Raw genomic sequence first — 22386 nt, 5'->3', positions numbered from 1 at the left:
CTTAAAAACAGATAATATTTTTTTACCAACAAATCACAACTCTCTAAAACTACAAGAAGAAACAGAGTAGAAATACTACATTTTAAGAAGAAAAACAAAAAATACACCCAAGAGGTAAGAGAAGAAAAATATTTATAAAGGTCTCAGCATATACATCAGACACCACTATTTTACACAAAAATTATTTCCTCCTCCATAAAAGAACCCATTATACATATCTAGGCCAGGTTTTTTTTGTAGTGTATGTTTTTGCTTTATCCTAAGGCATAAAAAGTTGACCTAATCTTCAACAGTACATAAACCAAGAACTTCCAGATGTTCAAGCTGGATTTAGAAAAGGCAGAGGAAGCAAGAGATCAAATTGCCAACATCTGTTGGATAAATAAAAAAGCAAGAGAATTCTTTTTGCTTCTGCTTCATTGATTATGCTAAAACCTTTGACTGTGTGGATCACAACAAACTGTGGAAAGTTCTTCAAGAGATAGGAATACCAGACCACCTGACCTGCCTCCTGAGAAATCTGTTTGCACATCAAGAAGCAACAGTCAGAACCAGACATGGAACAATGGACTGGTTTCAAATTGGGAAAGGAGTACGTCAAGGCTGTATATTGTCACCTTGCTTATTTAACTTATACACAGAGTACATCATGTGAAATGTCGGGCTAGATGAAGCACAAGCTGGAACCAAGGTTGCCGGGAGAAATATCAATAACCTCAGATATGCAGATGACACCACCCTTGTGGAAGAAAGCAAAGAGGAACTAAAGAGCCTCATGATGACAGTGAAAGAGGAGTGGAAAAGTTGGCTTATAACTCAACATTCAAAAAACGAAGATCATGGCATCTGGTCCCATCACTTCATGGCAAACAGACGGGGAAACAATGGAAACAGTGACAGACTATTTTCTTGGGCTCTAAAATTACTGTAGATGGTCACTGCAGCCATGAAATTAAAAGACACTTGCTCCTTGGAAGAAAAGCTATGACAAACTTAGATGGCGTATTAAAAAGCAGAGATATCACTTTACCAACAACGATCTGTAGAGTCAAAGCTATGGTTTTTCCAGTAGTCATGTATGGATGTGAGAGCTGGGCCATAAAGAAGGCTGAGTGCCGAAGAATTTATGCTTTTGAACTGTGGTGTTGAAGACTCTTGACAGTCCCTTGGACTGCAAGGAGATCAAACCAGTCAATCCTAAAGGAAATCAGTCCTGAATATTCATTAGAAGGATTTACTGTGAGGAGCACAGGAAGGATTTAGTTCACACTTGGGTGCCAGATAAAGCTTCTCAGAGGAAGTGAAGCCTAAGGAGGGATGGGAGTAAGCCAGAAAAAAAAGATGACAGTGAAGGCGGGCCAGGAGTGTGTTCCAGGCATACGTGAAGATCAAGAAGTAAGGGAGATCATCTCTCGTTCAAGGAACAGGAATGGCAAGAGATAAGCCTAGAGAGACAAGAAGGGGCCACAGAATAAAACCAAGTACAGTACTTAATGCATGTTTAGTTCAGCCATGATCTTGGCCTCCTTTATCACGCAATCCCTGCTCCATCAGCAGGGCAGGACCTTCCACAAAGTGTTAGGGAAAACCTCCACTGCCCTTTGTGATGTATCTCCCTCCCCACGGAGGGTACGCCATTAATATTCAATTCAGTTCAGTCACTCAGTCGCTCAGCGGTGTCCGACTCTTTGCGACCCCATGGACTTAACACTCCTCAATTCTTGCTGCAGCTCGCCCACCCCTCCATGGTTGGAAGGGAACAACTTGATCTGATTGGTCAACTTAAACTGTTCTCTGATACTGAACCCTGCCTCTCCCCTTCCTCTTTGGGAATCAGCCTGCCCACAGAAGGCCAGGGTCCTCTTTCGCTCTTTGCCTCTATGAGAAGGGCCAGCTCCAGCACATCCAGTGAGAAGGGAACAGAGTTTGCCTCAGTTTCAGGTGTGGTATTCGGAAGCCCAGCTGCCTGCAGGCATAAGCCTCACTTGACAGGATCATCTTTATTGGAAATAAAGGTCTGTTTTTGTCTGCTTTCTTACTCTTTCATCTGAAATGGTTCAGAATCCAGGCTGGGAAAACAGGCCATTATTTATCTCTTCACACCACCAATTAAGGGCAATTTAAGACCTGCTACTGTCATGCTGTTGAAATCTTACACTGCAGAGCCTTATAATACCCCAGCTCTTCTGGAGTAAATTTTATTGAGTGCTGGATCTTGAAAACAAGTATTTGTAGAGCACTTACTACAGTGGAAATTAAGCTGGGTGACATGAGGACTCTTCATGTGTCATCCTGCAGAACAATGTCATTGGGGTATATACTGTGTACAGGACTGCCTTGGCACTGACCTTTATCTCAGCAGGTGACAGGCAGATGGCTACAGAAACTAGAGGATCTAGACTGTGGTGGTGAATTTTATGTTGTCAACTTGACTGGGCTAAGGGATGCTCAGATAGTAGGTAAAACATTATGTCCGGGAGTGTCTGTGAACGTGCTTCTGGATGAGATTAGCCTTTGACTCGGCAGACTGATGATACATGATCCACCATCACCAGTGTGGGTGAGTACATCCAATGCTTTGAGGGCTCAAACAGAACAAAAAGGTGGAGGGAGGGTGAATTCATGCTCTCTCTTATTCAGCTGAGACGCCTATCTTCTCCGGCCCTCAGACATCAAAACTCCAGGTTCTCAGTCTTTGAATTCTGGGACTTACATCAGCAGTCAGTCCCTTGGACCAGGGCAAGCTTGTAGATGGCAGACTGTGAGATTTGCCCACCTTTCTTAATCATGTAAGCCAATTCCTATAATAAATCTCCTCTTACATGATCTTTGTGTATCCAATCCGTTCTATTTCTCTGGAGAACTCTGATTAGATTTTAAGTCTAAAACCCCTGCTTGGGAACTTGTGATCATAATGGCAACAAGGCAACACTGACCCAGGAATAAAGGAGACTCATCTGTAGGAGAAATTAGCATATAATCACAGCAATTTCAAATCAGGGGCCCAAGGGATGCATTTTCCAATAAATCGTATTGTTGGAACAAGAGACTGACTATATGAAATATCAACTAAAAAAATATTCACAAGCTAAAAGTTGAAAGTTATGTTTTATTTGGCAGACATTTTTAGGACTTCCAGCCTGGGAAGCAGCATCTCAAGGAACCCTAAGAGAACTGCTCTGAGGCAGCAAAGGGGGAGCTAGTTATAGGAGCTATGCAACAAAGGGCAGATAGGAGGAACAAAAGATAACCGTTAATCAAAGAAAAATAGATATCTCAAGTTAAGGAATTTAGTGCTTTTCTGTGTATGGGAAGATGCAAGAGTCTAAGTTCACTGAAATCATTCCTTCGATATGCACCTCAGCTATTTGGGGCCAGTGTCCTATGTTTTCATATCCTGAGTTTCCTCAGGGTTCACCATAGGGAGGGGCTGCAGTCTGATAACTGCTGGTGGTGGTAGTGGTTTAGTCATTAAATCGTGTACTCTTGTGATTGCATGGACTGTAGCCCATCAGACTCCTCTGTCCATGGGATTTCCCAAGCAATAATACTGGAGTGGGTTGTCATTTCCTTCTCCAGGTGATCTTCCCAATCCAGGTATCCAACATGCATCTCCTGCATTGGCAGGTGGGTTCTTTACCACTGAACCACCTGGGAAGCCCCCTGATGGCTGCTAGATGGCATATATTCTTTATTTCTTGAGTTTCCTCAGGGTTCACCAGCTCACCAGCAGAGATAGCCACAATTCTGATGACTGTGACATCCTCTGTTTACAGATATGGCAGGCAGTATTTTATTTCTCAGCAAAAAGAGAGTAAGCCCCCACTATATACAGAAAGGGATTCCCTGATAGCTCAATTGGTAAAGAATCCATCTGCAATGCAGGAGACCCTGGTTCAATTCCTGGGTTGGGAAGACCTGCTGGAGAAGGGATAGGCTACCCACTCCAGTATTCTTGGGCTTCCCTTGTGGCTCAGCTGGTAAAGAATCCACCTGCAATGCGGGAGACCTGGATTTGATTCCTGGGTTGGGAAGATCCCTTGGAGAAGGGGATGGCTACCCACTCCAGTACAGAAATGTGTTCCAAATGGATTAAGAATTTAAAAACTATACTTCAAAGATTTTAATCTTTGGATTAAAGGAGACAACAAGAATACAAAATGCCTGCACACATCTACCTTGCAATGTTTATTATGGTAGCAAAAAAACAGCAACAATCTGGATGATAGGTTAACAGGGTTCTTGTCGCTAAGTCACGTCTGACTCTTCGCCACCCCATAGACTGCAGCATGCCAGACTTCCCTGTCTTTCACCATCTCCCAGAGTTTGCTCAAACTCATGTCCAATTGAGTAGATGATGCCATACTATCGTCTCACCTTGTGTCACCCCCTTCTCCTCCTGCCTTCAATCTTTCCCAGCATCAGGGTGTTTCCCAATGAGTTGGCTCTCAGGAGGCCAAAGCACTGAAACTTCAGCTTCAGCATCAGTCCTTCCAATGAATATTCAGGGTTGGTTTCCTTTAGGATTGATTGGTTTGATCTCTCTGTTGTCCAAGGGACTCTCAAGAGTCTTCTCCAGCACCACAACTTGAAAGCATCAATTCTTTGGTGCTCAGCCTTCTTTATGGGCAACTCTCACATACATACATGACTACTGGAAAAACCACAGCTTTGACTATATGAACCTTTGTCAGCAAAGTAATGTCTCTGCTTTTTAATATGCTGTCTAGGTTTGTCAGTTTTTCTTCCAAGAAGCAAGCGTCTTTTAATTTCATGGCAGCAGTCACTGTCAGCAGTGATTTTGGAGCCCAAGAAAAGAAAATCTGTCACTGTTTCCATTGTTTCCCCATCTATTTGCCATGAAGTGATAGAACTGGATGCCATGATCTTAGTTTTTAATGAATGTTGAGTTTTAAGCCAGCCTTTTCACTCTCCTCTTCATCAAGAGGCTCTTTAGTTCCTCTTCACTTTCTGTCATTAGAGTGGTATCATCAGCATATCTGAAGTGGTTGATATTCCTCTCGGATAAATGATGGTACAGCCATACAAGAGAATATTATTATGCAACTGTTAAAAAGTAATACAGATCTTTATTCACCATTACAGACAAATGAAATATTATTTAATCAGAAAATCAGGGTATAGAACAGCAATTATAGTTAAACAAATCAAATGAAAAGATGCACTGAAATGGGTTTATTTAAGTAAAACTATACCCAGTCATGGGCTTCCCTGTGGCTCAGAGGTTAAAGCATCTGCCTGCAATGCAGGAGACCCGGGTTCAATCCCTGGGTTGGGAAGATCTCCTGGAGAAGGAAATGGCAACCCACTCCAGTATTCTTGCCTGGAGAATCCCATGGACGGAGGAGCCTGGTAGGCTACAGTCCATGGGGTCACAAAGAGTTGGACACGACTGAGCGACTTCACTCATACCCAGTCATGCAGTGTATGCCTGTAAGTGCCCAGATGTACATGCACCAAAATGCGATTAAAGGTCATCTCCAAAGGGTGGAATTGCGGGTATATTTTATTATCTGCTTTCTTTTCTGACAGTCTGAGTTTTCTGCAATGAGTACTTTTATACAATGGAAACTATTTTCATTTGGAGGAAATAAAAAGGTGCTGCCACTAATCAGTGAAAGTAATGATATGCTTTATTCTACATAGCTGCTGTTGAACACTGGTTCCCTGTGTAGGCAACCTGGGGCTGGACAGGAAGGCAGTGAGACACAAAGCAAGACACTAAGAATCAGAAGAATAACTCCCTACCAGCTGTGAGGACAACACAGGTAGCTCTGACTTTAATATGCTACTAGGTGGAAAAGATCTGGAATTATTATAGAGGGTACTCATATCAAAGTAAGAATTAGACACTTAGGACTCCATACAAGCTTAAAAATTTCAGAGGACAAATAAAAAGCTTCCAAATTTCAAATAACCAGCCCAACTACATGGTGTGGTGTCTAGAATTGCTTTCCTTTTCCTGTTATGCATGCATTTTTAATTAAAATAACTGCATAATAAAGGCAATTTTCATTCTGCTTGCACTGAAGCTCCCCTTTGGGTTCTCAAAGGAGTCTCTTTCAAATCATGTTCTTTCCGTCCTGCAAGATTTTTTAATTATCCAAATCTAGGGGCTTTGAAGTTGTTAAGCATCTAAAAATATGTCAGGCAACTTTCAAAAGTAAATTGTGGGAAGCATGACTCATTTAAAGATGAAAATTTACATGGATATCTAAAGAGTTTTTTTCTTTGTTTTCCAAATTTTATTTTAGAGAGCAATCCAACACTGTTGCTAAAAGAATGAAAAGACCGTTATCTCCCCATTTTCTTTACTTTTGTGGTGTGAGTGTGAAAGTCGCTCAGTCATGTCTGACTCTTTGTGACCCCATGAGCTATAGTCCATGGAGTTCTCCATGTCAAAATACTGGAGTGGGTAGCCTTTCCCTTCTCCAGGGGATCTTTCCAACCCAGGGATCAAACCAAGGTCTCCCGCATTGCAGGCAGATTCTTTACCAGCTGAGCCACTAGGGAAGTGTGTCCTCTTTTCTCTGGTAATACCAAAGTAAACAGCATTTCGCCTATTCTAAATACTGTAAAATCAGAGAAGTCTAGGCAATGACACTTTACTGAGTCCATAATGCCTACCTTTTACTACTTAAAGCAAAAAACACACTTTTAGCCTTTGGGGAAACAAAAATCAGAAACTGAGGAAACTTTATTTACTATCTCTTATTTATTTACTTTTGCTAAGTGGTGTAATTGCTACACTAGATGATAAAGTAATGCCTGTGGAGAATCTTAAAAAAAAGCTCAGGCAGTACTTTGAGAATTGACACAATCCAGACGATTTTTTAGGATATTACATAATCGTGAACACCTGGAGAATTGCCGTGGGTGGTTGACGGAATTGGGAGTGTTATGTTTAAACTCAAGAATTGTGTATGTCTAATTAAGAAAGAAATCCGTAATTTGAAACAGGTGTTTTCTTAAAGGACTTGCGGTGCATCCTGGTCCTGCTGCGTCCTTTCCTCCTTCTGATCCTAAACTTTCTATGGGTCTTTACTAAATATTTATGCTTCCTTGTCAGTTCTTGTTTGTTTGTGTGTTTGTATTTGCAAAGGGAAAGACAAAAAACCCACAACAGTAATGAAAGAAAAGTGTCACCTGCAATATGAAGCTTAGAGAAGGTGTACCTCAAGGAGTTATAAATTAATTCTGAAGAATTACAGCACCAAACGTTTGCTGTTTCTTTCTGGCTGGTATTTAGGAAGGAGAGTATCATGACTTCATTCACTGCTACAGATGCAAAATGTATTCTTTAAAAGAAAAAGTTTATATTCTAGATTAAACTCTGTTTTAATTTCCATTTGCCCTAAAATGGTGCTTTTATATTCCCTACTGGTAGCTGAGTAGGAAAAAGAGAAAAACAAAACAAAAACATGGGTTAAGGTCATGGCTGATGAGAGAGGCCAGCAAGGAACATCTTGCGTAACTGAGGCGGCTAACTGATTTTCAAGGACAGAAACAGAATGTTTGAATCCATACAATTCAGGACCTGAGTTATTTTACAAAAATGTTTTAATTTCTTGAGCAATCACTGAGAAACCTGGAAATCACACGCCACCCCCTAGTTGGCTCCTCCAGTCCCAACCTCACAAAAACGCCTTCACAAGTGCCAAAAGGTCATTGCACAAAAGAGGAAAAGATGAGTGACTTTGTTTAGGTATTCAGCCAAGGGGCAAACCCAAACCTTTAAAAGCTCTGCTGGGTCCTGCCTTGAAATTTCCTGCTACAACCCCGGAGGCGCCAGTGCTTCTGAGATCCTGCCAACACTGTCCCCTGCTGGTACAGCCCTGCCTCAAGAACCGCGCAGGTACTGAGACCCTGGGTGGAATGTGGGCTTTGTTAGTTATTCACTAGGTGTGAGATGTGGGGCGAAATCCTAAACTTCTCCAAGGCTCGGTTTGTTCATTCACAACAGAGACCTAGGCCGTGAGCTCAGCAAGTGTGGTGGGGGCTAACCAGGTGATGTGTGCGGAGCACACAACAAGTGTTCAGTAAGTTCTAGAATCAACACATTTGCCACATTTCCTCAAGCCAAGATCCTGTTCATTGAGTCCTCTCTCAACCTTCCAGGAATGTATTTCCCTCAATATTCTTTTTTTTCCACTCAATATTCTTATGGTTTGCGTCCTCACTTTGTTCAGGCCTCCATTTAAATGTCACTCCCTAAGAGAGGCCACCCCCCCAACCAGCCAATCTAACTGGTCAATCCAGTCTCAATCCTTCTATTCGGATCATTTCTTCTTCCTAGCTTTTCCATGAAGGGCACTATATAATTAACATAATTATATATTATATAATCATTTGGTTATTCATTCATTGCCTGTCTGCCCTAAGAAAATACCACCTCCTGAAGGTTAGAACATATAGCTGACACTGAAGATTTGTGGAAGGAAGGAGGGGCAGCATCTTGTATTTGTATTTTGGCATTCACAAAGCATATGATCCTGCGAATATATTACCTACATGTTATTGATGAAAACACTGTGGCTTAGTGTGATTAAGGTTACACGATTAATAGTAGCAGAGCAACGATTTAACATTTTCTGTCTCTGAGAATAAAACCATTTCACTCTCCCACGGTGTCCCACAAATGCTGGCGTCATCTCGGCACTAACGGAGGTGTTGAAAGCATTGTGCCTGCCTTGGAGGAGAGCTGACGGGAGCTGCCAGAGTAGCCAGTACTTCCACAACTGACTTGAGAGCAATTTTCCTTTTCTATTTTTCTGTTGCTCCCATTTGTAAGTCTCCCAAATCCACTAATTTTCCTTTCACTCTGAATAAAATTTCAGACATGCATGTCGAGGTTCTATGATGATCACATTCCCAAATCTACTCAGGTTGAATTGCAAACTCTCTGAGAATCTTCCAGCTGCTTCGAGGAGCCCAGATTCAGAAACACCTTTCCTCTTCAAACCCTACTCAACCCTCTGGGGGAATGTCTTCAGACAAAGTACCCTAGGCTCCCCATGCCATCGTCTTGCCAACCTCTTAATTGATGTCACCTCCATTCTGTAAAACTATAGTCAAGGCATTCACATCCACTGTTTCATCTCCCATGTTATACTGAAAGGGGCTCATGGGAATGGTGTGCCAGCTTCTAGGATGACCCCAGTTTCTCGCATATAAAAGCATAGTGTCTGCACCCAGCCGGTAAAGTGGGTAGTTCAAAGCACTGTTGCTTAACAGTGCCCTCTGCTGATCCTTGTGATGTGTGCTGTTTTTCTAAAATCAGTTCTCACCAAACCAGAGATGTGTTGTGAAAAGATCCACTGGTAACTAAGACTGTCTTCTAGCCTGAGCACATTGTCTCTGCTCAAAAATCACATGTCCACATAGCAGGCTGCCCTCTAGTCATTAAGGGAGGGGCTGTGTTGTGGGACAGAAGGGAGTTTTTCTGCCCAGCAGCCTCTAGTTAAAAGTTGTTAAGGCTGACACCGAAGAAAGAAGGGCCTGAAAACATTCCTCCACATACATGGTCCTAGGCAGGCCTGAGTGCACAAGGCTCTTAGAGAGACAGATTTAAGGGAATCCTGTCAATTTCCCCCTTGTTTCAATATTTTGTTAAAATTTCATTATAATATTTAATTAAGCAGCTGACACTTTTTGATGGGTGATTTCTTATTATTCCGGATTCAATTCATTGTAAGGATTTAATTTCTGAAACTCCCTGTGAATGTGTTCATTGCACTTGATGGTACTGGGACACAGTTCTCATGATTTTGGCCTTCAAGAAGCAATAAAACATTTTATAATAAGGGGGTCTGATAGAGGGATTTTGTCTTTCTTTTGTCTTTTTAAATAAACTTTTAATTTTGAAATATTTTTAAATCTTTTAAATTCATTGCAGCCTGCAGAAGAGAAAATGTCATCACAAACTCATTAATGAGAAGTTAGGAAGCACCCAGAAGGAACACAATGATTATCCCTTCCCTACTTTCAGGGAACAACTGGTAATTCCAGCAGGGGAAACACTACCAAAACAGGCAGCTTAGAGAAACAAATGCTAAACAGAAGTACGATTAGCCCCACTGGAAAGAGAGAATAAAGATCAATTTTGATGATGAAGAATCTAGAGGAACAGGGGAGTAATTCATGGAGGAGGCAGCCCCCCGCCCCCAGCTAGTCCTTAAAAAAGACTGAAATATCGGTCATGTTGATGTTTGGTAGAAACCAACACAATACTGCAAAGCAATTATCCTTCAATTAAAAATAAATAAAATTTTTTAAAAGTCTGAAATATTGGTAAAAAGCTGGTGTGGCTGGGACAAAACAGCATACAGGATGAGGAAAAGAATCTTTAGATTGTAGTAAAAGGTCATAAACAACTAAAGCACCATTTTGTTAACTATCACGTTGCTCCTAGATCATGAACATTTCCTTGTTGCTATAAGAAGTTAAATGACTGGCCAAGTATGCAGTCAACCAACCCAATCTACTTCCTCATTATACCCGAAGTTCAGAGAAGTGAGAGTATTACTTTGCACTTACAAGCAGGAAAATCAGGTCCCTGAACCGTGAAAGCATTGGGTCCCACACTAAGTAACAGAGGAGTATGAGGTAGTCACAGTGTGAGGGTCTGTGTCACCGTGCAATCTTACTTCTAATGGTATTAATGTGTCACTGTACAGAAATACTATCAGAGGTACAGAATGGAAACTTTGTTCCAGAAGTAGCAGCATGGAAGAGGGGACAGGTGTGGGCCTGGATTAGATGAGCCCATCTGCCTTGTACGGACTGTGTGTGAGCTTGACAAGTCACCATTTCTTTGGCCTCTGTCTCCTCACCTGTAAAACGGGGAGCTAACAATTCCTGCTTTCAGGGTTGCTGGGAGGTAATGTAGAGAAAGCATGTGAAGCTTCTCATAAAACAGGTAGCTAATATTATTGCATGGTGAATTTCCTATGTGTTTAATCTTGTGTGGTCAGGCATTTCATTTGGAGTCTACTGATGGATAACGTTGATGACTCTTTCTTTGCTCTAGTGTTGAACATTTGGAAAAAGCTTTTTGTCCTATAATGGTCTATGCTAATTTATTCTAGACTTATTTTTAGTCTCCATGAAGAAGCATTATTTTATATTTGGTAACATAAAAGAATGTTTAATGACTAGTTTATAGTCTTTATTATATCCCCTTGAATTTGTCTACTTAAGAACTCTAGGAATGTAGTCTTTCAGACATGAATGGTTTCTGTCTATAACTGTAATCGGGTAGGAGTGGGGCAGATGGGGAAATTTGTTGGGAATTTATTTGGACTACTTTCGAAGAACATTTCCATTAAACTGCCACTTTCCCTCATGTGACCTATGCTGGGAAACTGTCGTGGGCGCCGCGGGATATCAGCGGCATTCCCAGCTTCCACCCAGTAGATGGCAGTAGCACCCCCTGTTGCATGACCAGCACGGCCTCCAGAAACTGCCGCAAGACTCTGGGCGAGCAAAATCACCCCTAGTGTGAGAAGCACTGGCACAGTCTAAAAACCAGACGTTTAGACTAAAGATGGTTCTAATTTCAAAATGACTGCATTAACCTGGGAGCTTCAGGATATCAATATTGGCCTTTCATTCATAACTAGAGATCCAGTTTGGCTTTGAAGACCTTCTCCAATGATGGCCCAACCTACAGCTTTAGATGGTGCCCTGCCCTACACATCCAATTTTTAATTCTACCTAAATTAATCCCTGATTTTAGTTTATCCCCATACTACGCCCTGTACTTTTTCCTCTGCTGTCCAGACAGTCATCTAACTTATCATACAGTTTTACTAAACGGCCAAACTTTTCCTGAAGCCCTCCCAGACCTGTTAGAAATGCTAGCTTCTCCCTCTGAACATGAAACTTCAGGCACTGGACCACTCGTGTTCCTCCTTAATTATTTTCTCACTTTCTTGCAAACTGGAAGTCCTCTGTCCCGACTTCTAAACTCATTTGTGTGCTTCCATGTGCACATACACACACAATTTTAATTTCCTTTTGGACAGGGAACATACTGTAGAGGAGAAAGTTATGTTTTTTAATTTGAACCCCTATTTTAAATTTCATGGATACCTCTAAAGGTACACAAATATTTCCTAGAAAAAGCTGCCCTAAGATCACACCCTCCCTTCCACTCTGACATACATTATTAGCTTATCTGATTGACCAGAATAGAACACAAACCAGGTTGATTTTATGTGGCAGGGGCAGACCCACAAGAGTTCCTGGAGAGCAAGTGAGCATCAGGTCCTTCACTAACCACAAGAGCACTGTTTAATCTTCAAATACAGCAAGTGAAGAGGGAACTTCAAAAATATCAACATTTGAAATAACCAATACATATGGTTCAAAATTCTAATGACACAAAGAGAAAAAGAGGGTTAGAATGAAAATTAATTCTTTCCCACTCTCCCTCACTACCAGTAACCTTCTCCGGAAGGTACATTACCAGCTTCTTGGTTATTCTTTCAGAGATAATCTAGGCATACCCAAGAATCAAAGTATAAGTGAAAACCACTTACATGTTGTCCATCAAGACATGAGTGGATAAACAAAACGTGACATAGCCATATAATGGACTATTAGCCATTAAAAAGAATAAGGTTCTGATATGGACTACAATAGATGAACTTTGAAAACATGCTGAGTGAAAGAAGCCAGTCACAAAAGACCACCTATTGTATGATTCCTTTTATATGAAGTGTCTAGAATAGGCAAATTCATAGAAACACAGTGTGGTTGCCAGAGGTCTGGGGAAGTGGTAATACGGAGTGACTACAAATGGGTAAGGGCTGTCTTCTGGGGGGGTGATGAAAACAGCTGGAGTCAGTGGTGATACATGTACGATCTTATGAATATACTGCTGCTGCTGCTTAGTCACTAAGTCATGTCAGATTCTTTGCAACCCCATGGACTGTAGCCCACCAGGCTCCTCTGTCCACGCAATTTCCCAGGCAAGAATACTGGAGTGGCTTGCCATTTCCTTCTCCAGGAGATCTTCCCGACCCAAGGATTGAACCTGGGTCTCCTGCATTGGCAGAATTCTTTACTTCTGAGCCACCTGGGAAGCTTAGGAACATATAAGTCACTAAATTAGTATCTGTCATTATATGTTCATTTTCTAACAACCATCTTCTTCTATTATTGCTATGTGAATTTTGTGATTTTGTTTTCTTCGCATCAGTGTAGTCTGTGGAAGTCACCATCCACTCAAATAATCCATCTTCCACACAATAAATAATAAACCATTTTTTTAAAAAAGAATAAAGGTATAGTCTTTGCTCTTTATACAAATCCTACATTATGCCGTAACAATTTTGTACCTTGCCTCTGCCACTTTCCAACTATCACAGAGATTATTCCTTATCAGAACCTATCAAGCTATGTCATTCTTCTAACAGCTGGGTTGTATGTTACTGTATGGACACTTCCAAGTAAACCACTAATTCTCAATGGGGACAATGTGGCGGCCCCCCTGCCCAAAGCACACAGTCGGCAGTATCTAGAGACATGTTTTGTTGTCACCACTGGAGGTAAACAGGTACTATTAGTATCCAGTGAGAAGAGGATGGGATGCTGCTAAACATCCAAAAATGCACAGCTCCCCCTCCCTCCCACAACAAAGAATGATCCATCCAAAATATCAGTAGTACCAAGGGTGATGAACCTCCATTTAAACAGACCATGATTCATGAAAATTATTTATAATATCTGCTTTTACAATGTTGCATAATATTCCAACTTCCAGATATATAATAATTTCCTGATATATAATCTCCACATATATAATCACTCCCCTTTATTTTAGATACTTTGTTTCTTTTTTAAAACTTTTTAATATTGCACTGGAAGAAACACTTGTATAACAAGCCTCTGTTCTCACATTGGGCTTTTTTTTTTTTTTTCAGGAAATTATTAGATTCCTATAAGTAAGGTAACTGGGTTAAAGGAGAATATGTTTTTGCCCTGGAATTATATGGGGCTCTTATTGTTATTATGAATGGGATTCCCCCACATTATATCTAGTAATTACCTTTGTGCAGGAAAGTGGGTGGCTTTCACAGTTATTTTCTATCCAGCCATTTACTTTCTTTTTCTCTTTGTCTGTACCATGTGGCATGTGGGACCTAAGTTCCCTAAACAGGGTTTGAACCAGTGCACCCTGCATTGGAAGGCAGAGTCTTAAGCACTGGACCACCAGGGAAGTCCATATCTGGCCATTTAAGTAAGACACTTTTGGTTGATGTTCTTAGCATGGCAGTGCCAAGGGGTATCCGTGGAATGAGGGAAGATTTTAGTATCCTTTCTATAATCTATTAGCGTCACCCTCAATTCATGCCAAGTAAACATATGCACTAACATCCACCCATGTGCTGAGCTGTGACCATAATTTCCTCCTCCAAGCACATCACCACCCAAAGCTGGATGCAGCCACCATGGGGTTTCCTTTAGTAGCATATTACCCACAAGAATTTGTTTCCTCCTCCTTTCCAATAGGTATAACTCTTATTAATGACCTCAAAGCTTCCAGAACCATATTCAATCATGATAGTTCTGGTAGACATTCTCATCTTTTTTCTCACAGTGTCAGGAACTTGTCAACACTGCCATATTAAGAGATGACAGAGGATGTTCCTTGAACAATAGAGTCTTTCTGATGTTCAGAAAATATCCTTCTTTCCTAGTTTTCCTATTTTTTTCTTTCCAGAATAGATTTTGAATTCAACTCTTTTTTTTTTTCCAGCTTTGATTCAACAATGGTATGCTTTGGGTTTAAAAGTACAATGAGTTAGTAAAAACAGACTGTGTGGGAGACGGGAGGTTTGGATCCAGCTGTAAGTCTTAGGTATGAATCACCAGAACCCTACCCTTCCTCTCGGGATATTGTTCAGGGGTTGCATGCAAACGCCACTGGCTGCCAACCAGTAAACGTAAGTGTGGCTTTTCTCATGGGCACACCCTTGGAAATAGAGCAGGTCTGTTCTCCTGAACAAGATCAAAGAACCTGCTAAGGCTTGTAGTAAAACACGTGATAAAACATTTCTAAGCCCAGCTAAGGAAACAATGGACCAGACCATCCTAAAACAGCCCTGCGAAGCAGGCAGGACAGTTACTCCTAACCATCCTTCAATTGAAGCAGGCGTGACCAACAGCATTGGTTTCTCCAGGACCAAGGGGTTCCCGGGAACACAGTTCTTTCAGTGCTTAAAAACTGGAAAAGTCCCAAGGCTATAATTTAAAGGCACAAAATGTGTTTCTTCTCAGGGCAGGTGAAGGGTTCATTAACGGTGTGTGAACTTGAAGTACTTCTCTTTCAGGCAAAACTAAACCTGGGCAGGGTGTGGATTAAAAAGGAAGAGTGCTGTGCATTTTTTCAGATGGTTCTTTGTTTCTGACCATTTAGAGTTGCCCTAAACAAATCAAGATATCAGGCCAGACCAGAAATAGGTAAGTGAAAAATCATTTCACCCTTTACCACAAGCCTTTTCAAAACAATGCTTCCTGGAGTACAAACTCCAGGCAGGAAATACTGCATACATTTTCCCCTTTGTCTTGGGACCACCAGTTGTGCCTTCTCCTCCAGGGTCTTCCTTCTTCCTAAAGTTTTCTGCAAGTTTTTAACAGAAAATACCTCACTATCCAAAGTGAAGAGTTAAATTTTAGAAAATAATTAGGCATTAACTCAATAAAATCAGGTTCTTGCTCTTGGCTCACAGTTATATTTCTTGAATAAAGAAGATGTAGTATACACACACACACACACATATAAATACACAATGGAATACTACCCAGCCATAAAAAAGGAATGAAATAATGCCATTTTTGCAGCAACACAGATGCAACTAGAGATTATCATACTGAGTCAGTCAGGAAGAGAAAGACAAATACCACATGATATCACTTTTATGTGGAATCTAAAATATGACACAAATGAACTTATCTACTCCTGCAGTGGAAGCATGGAGTCCTAACCACCAGAAGGCCATGAATTCCCTGTAGATTTCTGAAGTTTATATTAAAAGACAGCTGAAACTTGGGTTACCTACACTTTGGCGGGAAACTCTTGAGGGAAACAGTTGATTCTAGTTATTCACAGTAGTGATATTCTGTTTCTGCTTATTTAACTTATATGCAGAGTACAGATGTGGGAAGATGGTGGGCCTGGCGTCCTGAGGTGCAGGGGTCATGGCAGTCTTTAGCCCACCCGCGTCCCACCTCCCGGGGTTGCGCCCAGTCCACCCCCCGACCACTCCCTTACTCCCCAGGGCCCCGCATGTTGTGATGCGGGGGCCAGCGCCCAAGCGGAGCAGGAGAAGGCAGGAGAGCTCTTGCGGGTGGGAGGCGAGGAGTGACTGGCTGGGAAGCATGAGTCAGCAGCAGCTGGCATGGAAGCTGCCCAGCCTGCTTGTGGACCCGGCGGAGGAGACGGTGTGTGCCGCCACCATGACCCCATCAACGTGGAGCGCCTGCTGCCATCAAAAATAAGGATTAATTTAGAAGATAATGTACAATATGTGTCCATGAGAAAAGCACTAAAAGTGAAGAGACCTCGTTTTGATGTATCACTGGTTTATTTAACTCGAAAATTTATGGATCTTGTCAGATCTGCTCCTGGGGGCATTCTTGACTTAAATAAGTTTGCAGCAAAACTGGGAGTAGGAAAACAAAGAGTGTATGACATCACCAACGTCTTAGATGGAATTGACCTGGTTGAAAAGAAGTCTAAGAACAATATTCGATGGATAGGATCTGATTTTAGCAATTTTGGAGCAGTGCCCCAACAGAATAAGCTGCAGGAGGAGCTGTCTGACTTATCAGTGATGGAAGATGCCCTGCTGCCGCTGCTAAGTCACTTCAGTCGTGTCCAACTCTGCGACCCCATAGACGGCAGCCCACCAGGCTTCCCCATCCCTGGGATTCTCCAGGCAAGAAAGCTGGAGTGGGTTGCCATTTCCTTCTCCAATGCATGAAAGTGAAAAGTGAAAGTGAAGTCGCTCAGTCATGTCCGACTCGCAGCGACCCCATGGACTGCAGCCTACCAGGCTCCTCCGTCCATGGGATTTTCCAGGCAAGAGTACCAGAGTGGGGTGCCACTGCCTTCTCCGGAAGATGCCCTAGATTAGTTAATTAAGGATTGTGCTCAGCAGTTGTTTGAGTTAACAGATGACAAAGAAAATGAAAGACTAGCATATGTGACATATCAAGACATTCACAGGATCCAAGCTTTCCATGAACAGATTGTAACTGCAGTTAAAGCGCCGGCAGAAACCAGACTGGATGTTCCAGCTCCCAGAAAGGATTTGATCATAGTACATATCAAGAGCTCCAAAGGACCCACTGACATTTATTTATGTGAAGTGGAGCAGGGTTCCCACTCAATTAATAAAACGTCAGACAGCGTAGGGACCTCTTCATCCAAAAGCAAGCCTCCGGAGCACCCTCAACCTGATAAAGAAGAAAATTCTCCACAGCAAAGTGAAGAAGTGCTTGAAGTGACCAACTGATGGTGTTTGAGGTACCATGCACTGAGTCTCTTGGACTCCTGTGTGGACGAAGATCCTCAGAGCAATAAATCGTCCCTGCTATTTTCTCATGCTTGATAGCTGCAAGAAGGCCAGGAGCACCTCCAAGCACTTTGCTCCTTAGATTCCTGGATAATGATGGTTTCTGCATTTGAAAAGAGCTCTTTTTATAATTATTCACTGCTTTTTTGCCAGTGAAGCAGTCATCTTGCCTAGAGAAATTACTGAGTCACACGAATATCACTGAAACAGATGGGCAGGCTGGGTGGACAGCTCCTCGTGGACTTTGCCCTTTGCTGCATGGAACACATGTCGTTACAAAAGAAGTTGCCTTACACGGGTTCATGTCTGCATGGATGGGTGTGCGCACAAACCTGACGTGACATCTTTGTGCATATTTGTATAATGTCTAGATCACTTGTGAAATATGTCTGAGTGAGACTATTGACCCTTGTACAGCCAAAATAATGTAAATATGGAAAGTGACATATTCTCTAATCTCCATGGTATCTATAACTTATTAGAATCCTCTGAATGAGGGTTAGAGGAGAGTTTTTTCCCTAACTTCTACATGTAGAAGTACCATAAAATGTGTGTGTATTTAAAGTTTGTGGATTTAATGCAAGTATTTCAATATGATTTCCCAGTGCTAAAATTGGACTTCAGGCTCCCTACAGAGTCATTGTGTCCAAGCAGACTGGTGATGTGCCCCAAGCTTTGGGGACAAGTATAGAAATGCCATCAGCTCATGACTGAATTCCTTGCAAGACATTAATTCAGTCATGGTGACAGCTGGAAACTATTTTAACCGTTTTTGCAAGATTTTGTAATATGTTTCTGTACACAGCCTTGCTCTTCAACCAGAGGGGTTTATTTACGATGAGTCAGTGGTCTCCTGCCCTCTCTCCCACATTCCCGAGCACCTCGCTCTTTCTACCTCATCAGGTAAGTCATTACCACTCTGTGCCTCAGTTTACTCAGTAGTTTACCATTAGACTGTGAGCTCCTTGAGGGACTTTGTCTTAATCATTGTTAAGCCCAGCACCTTGTGCCACTTCTGGCAATTGAAAAGCACTTGATAAATGTTTGAACAAATCAGGTGAGTGAGTGAGTGAATGGTAGAATTAGACTGATAATACTTGGCTCATACAAGATTCTTATATCGTTCAGATTCATATTGTAAACTTCTCTCATTTTCAAAGAAAGAATTGAAGCAACGTGAGATTAGGACCATGTAGAAAAGAGTTAGCATAGGAATCAAAAATCAACATGCTGGAAAATCATGCCAAGTATTTAGGATTCGCACACCTCCAAGCTCCAGTGGCTTTTGTCCTTCAGCTTAACACCAACCTCCTCCCTCCTCACAGTCCCTACCGGCTGCCTCTGCAGGCCTTAGCCACGAGGCAGAAGTTGTGTGTATAGGTCAAGTGCTCCGCGGAGGATTCCAGGCTCTGCATTGTAGATTTGGCAGCTGTCAGTTACGTGTGATGGCTAAACATGGGAGTGGATGAGGCCACCTAATAAGAGGGTACCAGCAGGAGAAGAGGAAAGGGTCGTTGGCATTTATTTTAAAGGGAGGTACCCACTCCAGTTTCTTGCCTGGAGATTTCCATGGGGTCACTGAGTTGGACGTGACTGATCGACTTAACACTTTCACTTTCACCAAAGAAAAAGCCTTCCAAGAGAGAAAAAAGAGAGGAGGAGGGAAAAAACGTCTGAAGAAGGTGGTGTCCCCAAATCCCACAAAGGAAGTATGGCCACAGGTGATAGCATTGTTTCTAAGCAGCAGTTCCTTACTTGTGAAATGTGACAAGTGTTCTACTTTGCAAATCGTTCTGAGAGTAAAAGGAGATCGTATAAACGAAAGTCCTCTGTAAACTGTAGACGTGTTACATAAATGAATCTTTTTCATAAAAAAAAAAAATACATGCAGAGTACATCATGAGAAACGCTGGGCTGGATGAAGCACAAGCTGGAATCAAGATTGCCAGGAGAAATATCAACAACCTCATGTATGCAGATGACACCACCCTTATGGCAGAAAGAGAAGAAGAACTAAAGAGCCTCTTTATGAAAGTGAAAGAAGAGAGTGAAAAAGTTGGCTTAAAACTCAACATTCAGAAAACTAAGATCATGGCATCTGGTCCCATCACTTCATGGCAAACAGATGGGAAACAGTGGGAACCAGTGAGAGACTTTGCTTTCTTGGGCTCCAAAATCACTGCAGATGGTGACTGCAGTCATGAAATTAAAAGATGCTTGCTTCAACCGAGACAGCATATTAAAAAGCAGAGATATTACTTTGCCAACAAAGGTCCGTCTAGTCAAAGCTATGGTTTTTCCAGCAGTCATGTGTGGATGTGAGAGTTGGACTATAAAGAAAGCTGAGCACCAAAGAATTGATGCTTTTGAACTGTGGTGTTGGAGAAGACTCTTGAGAGTCCCTTGAACTGCAAGGAGATCCAACTAGTCAATCCTAAAGGAAATCAGTCCTGAATATTCATTGGAAGGACTGATGCTGAAGCTGAAGCTCCAATACTTTGGCTACCTGATGCAAAGAACTGACTCATTGGAAAAGACCCTGATGCTGGGAAAGATTGAAGGCAGGAGAAGGGGATGACAGAGGATGAGATGGTTGGATGGCATCACTGACTCAATGGACATGAGTTTGAGTAAATTCTGGGAGTTGGTGAAGGACAGGGAGGCCTGGCATGCTGCAGTCCATGGGGTCGCAGAGTCAGACATGACTGAGCAACTGAACTGAACTGAACTGATGTTCTATTAATAAGTTGCCACGATCACAGAGTGAGCCAATACTGAACTATTGCTCCGGGGGAAATACAAGGTTAGGTTCCCGCAAGCCTCCATTCACAACCAAGAATCAATACGTAACCTTCTGTTATGTGTGCTTCTGTTTAAAGACACCTTATTGACTATATATTGTTGACTGATTAACACTGAACTCAGAGCCAACAGCACTACATCTCAGGCCTGAGGAAGTTTCTCCAACACATACTTTCTCCAAAAGGCACCTTACAGCCGTCTTGCACTTAGGAACACTGAACAGCACTTCACTATGCCTGGGGGCATTTAAAACAGCAAGGTCACCAACAAAAAGCACAAAATGTGGCACTAAATTGGCCTCAGGAAGGACATTTGTTTGCAGTAGGAGAGTTGAAGCAAGAAAGCAGAGCGTTGTCTTGTTCACCCTCAGCCGGGAGCACGTGCATGCCCACAAATGATGGTGCGAGCACCACAGTTATAAATAAATTTAGTGAGTAGGTGAATTCGCTGATCCAGAATCCACAGATGATGAGGATTGCCTGTAATAACAAATACACTTTTATGGAAAATTCTTACTCAGAAGAGTCAAACACCAACATTCTACCACTGAACCCTTTCCCAGAGTAGTTTAACATGGAGCACCTTACAACTTATAAACTGTCATTTAGAAAGGAAATTAAATCTCGTTTCCATAATGGATAAGAAAGTGATGGGTTTCATCATTTTATTTAATGTATTTATCATTTTCAGCAAAATCCTTCTCTTTTTATTATTCAATTAAATTCAGCCAAGCAAGACACAATCTCCACCAGGAGAACATGGAGATGGGTGGGATGATATGAGGTAAAGAAACTTACAATCCTCTTGGGTGTGGGAGGGGAGGTTCAGAAAATTCATCTTAATACAAGTGGAATATGATCAAGGCCACCATAAAGATCTAACATGTATGAGACTAGAAAAAATCTAATGCTATGGAGGCCACATGAAAGAGAAAGGGTATCCTCTTGGGACTGTCTGGAAGGTATGAAGGAGATGGTTAAGAAATGAAAAGATCTTGAAGGATTAGTAAAATGGCAGCTGGAGCTGTGGGATGGGGTGTTGAGAATGTCTTGATACCAGAAGCAGAAGAGCACAGTAGGGAGACCTCTGAGATCTGGGTCAGAACTCAGCACACATGTAGGGGAGGAGGAAGGCATGGTTTCCATTATTGCTGTAAAGCAAGGCACAGTGGCCCTGAAGTGATCACAGAGAAGAGAAGTGGAAGGCAAATGGCTAAGTGAGGAAGGGAAATCCATCCAATGATCTTAATCCTTCATACTGTTTTCAGAAGCTTCTAGGTTTATTCTATTTTCACACTGCAGTGTTTAACTCTTTACCCGTTCATCTTTCACCTCCTTAACTAGACAATATCCTAGATGTAAGCTTCCCTGGTGGCTCAGCTGGTAAAGATTCTGCCTGCAATGCAGGAGACCTGGGTTCAATCCCTGGGTTGGGAAGATCCCTTGAAGAAGGGAATGGCTACCCACTCCAGTATTCTGGCCTGAAGAAGTCCATGGACTGTATAGTCCGTGGGGTTGCAAAGAGTCAGACATAACTGAGTGACTCTCACTTTCAAGCAGCGGTCATGCCTCATTCTTCCTTAGCTTTCCTCCCTCTGCCTCTGTCCTCTCTCCCTAATACATACACACACAAACACACACACACACACACACCCCCTAACATACAAAAGATGACCTGAACCGTGGCTTCATGTCACCACACATCAATAAATATTTATTCATTCAGTAATGGGCTTGACAAACACACTAAGCCCTGGTCTGTTTTCCTCAGGGAGGAGATGACTAAACTTTGTTAGGAACTGTCCCTACATTTTCCCTGCAATACATGTGTCGGAAAGATTCCCTGGAGAAGGGAATGGCAACTCACTCCAGTATTCTCGCCTGAAGAATTGCATGGACAATATAAAACAGATATTATTAATACAATTCTATTAACAGCCAGTCTATAGCCAGGAACTTATTGATTAACTTTGGCCTAT

At 42.0% G+C, this 22386-nt stretch overlaps 1 protein-coding gene and 2 pseudogenes across 2 annotated transcripts in view; 2 read left to right on the top strand and 1 right to left on the bottom strand.

Moving 5' to 3' along the window:
- Positions 1 to 22386, bottom strand: part of PIR (pirin) — a 95402-nt gene that overhangs the window by 62176 nt on the left and 10840 nt on the right. The gene's annotated exons all lie outside the window — the stretch shown is intronic.
- LOC133052514 (transcription factor E2F6-like) lies at positions 5077 to 20696 on the top strand (annotated as a pseudogene).
- Positions 17133 to 20696, top strand: LOC133052129 (transcription factor E2F6-like; annotated as a pseudogene).

Source organism: Dama dama, chromosome X, assembly GCF_033118175.1.
Source record: "Dama dama isolate Ldn47 chromosome X, ASM3311817v1, whole genome shotgun sequence".
NCBI classification, from domain to species: Eukaryota; Metazoa; Chordata; class Mammalia; order Artiodactyla; family Cervidae; genus Dama; species Dama dama.
This window is presented reverse-complemented; position numbering and strand designations above follow the sequence as displayed.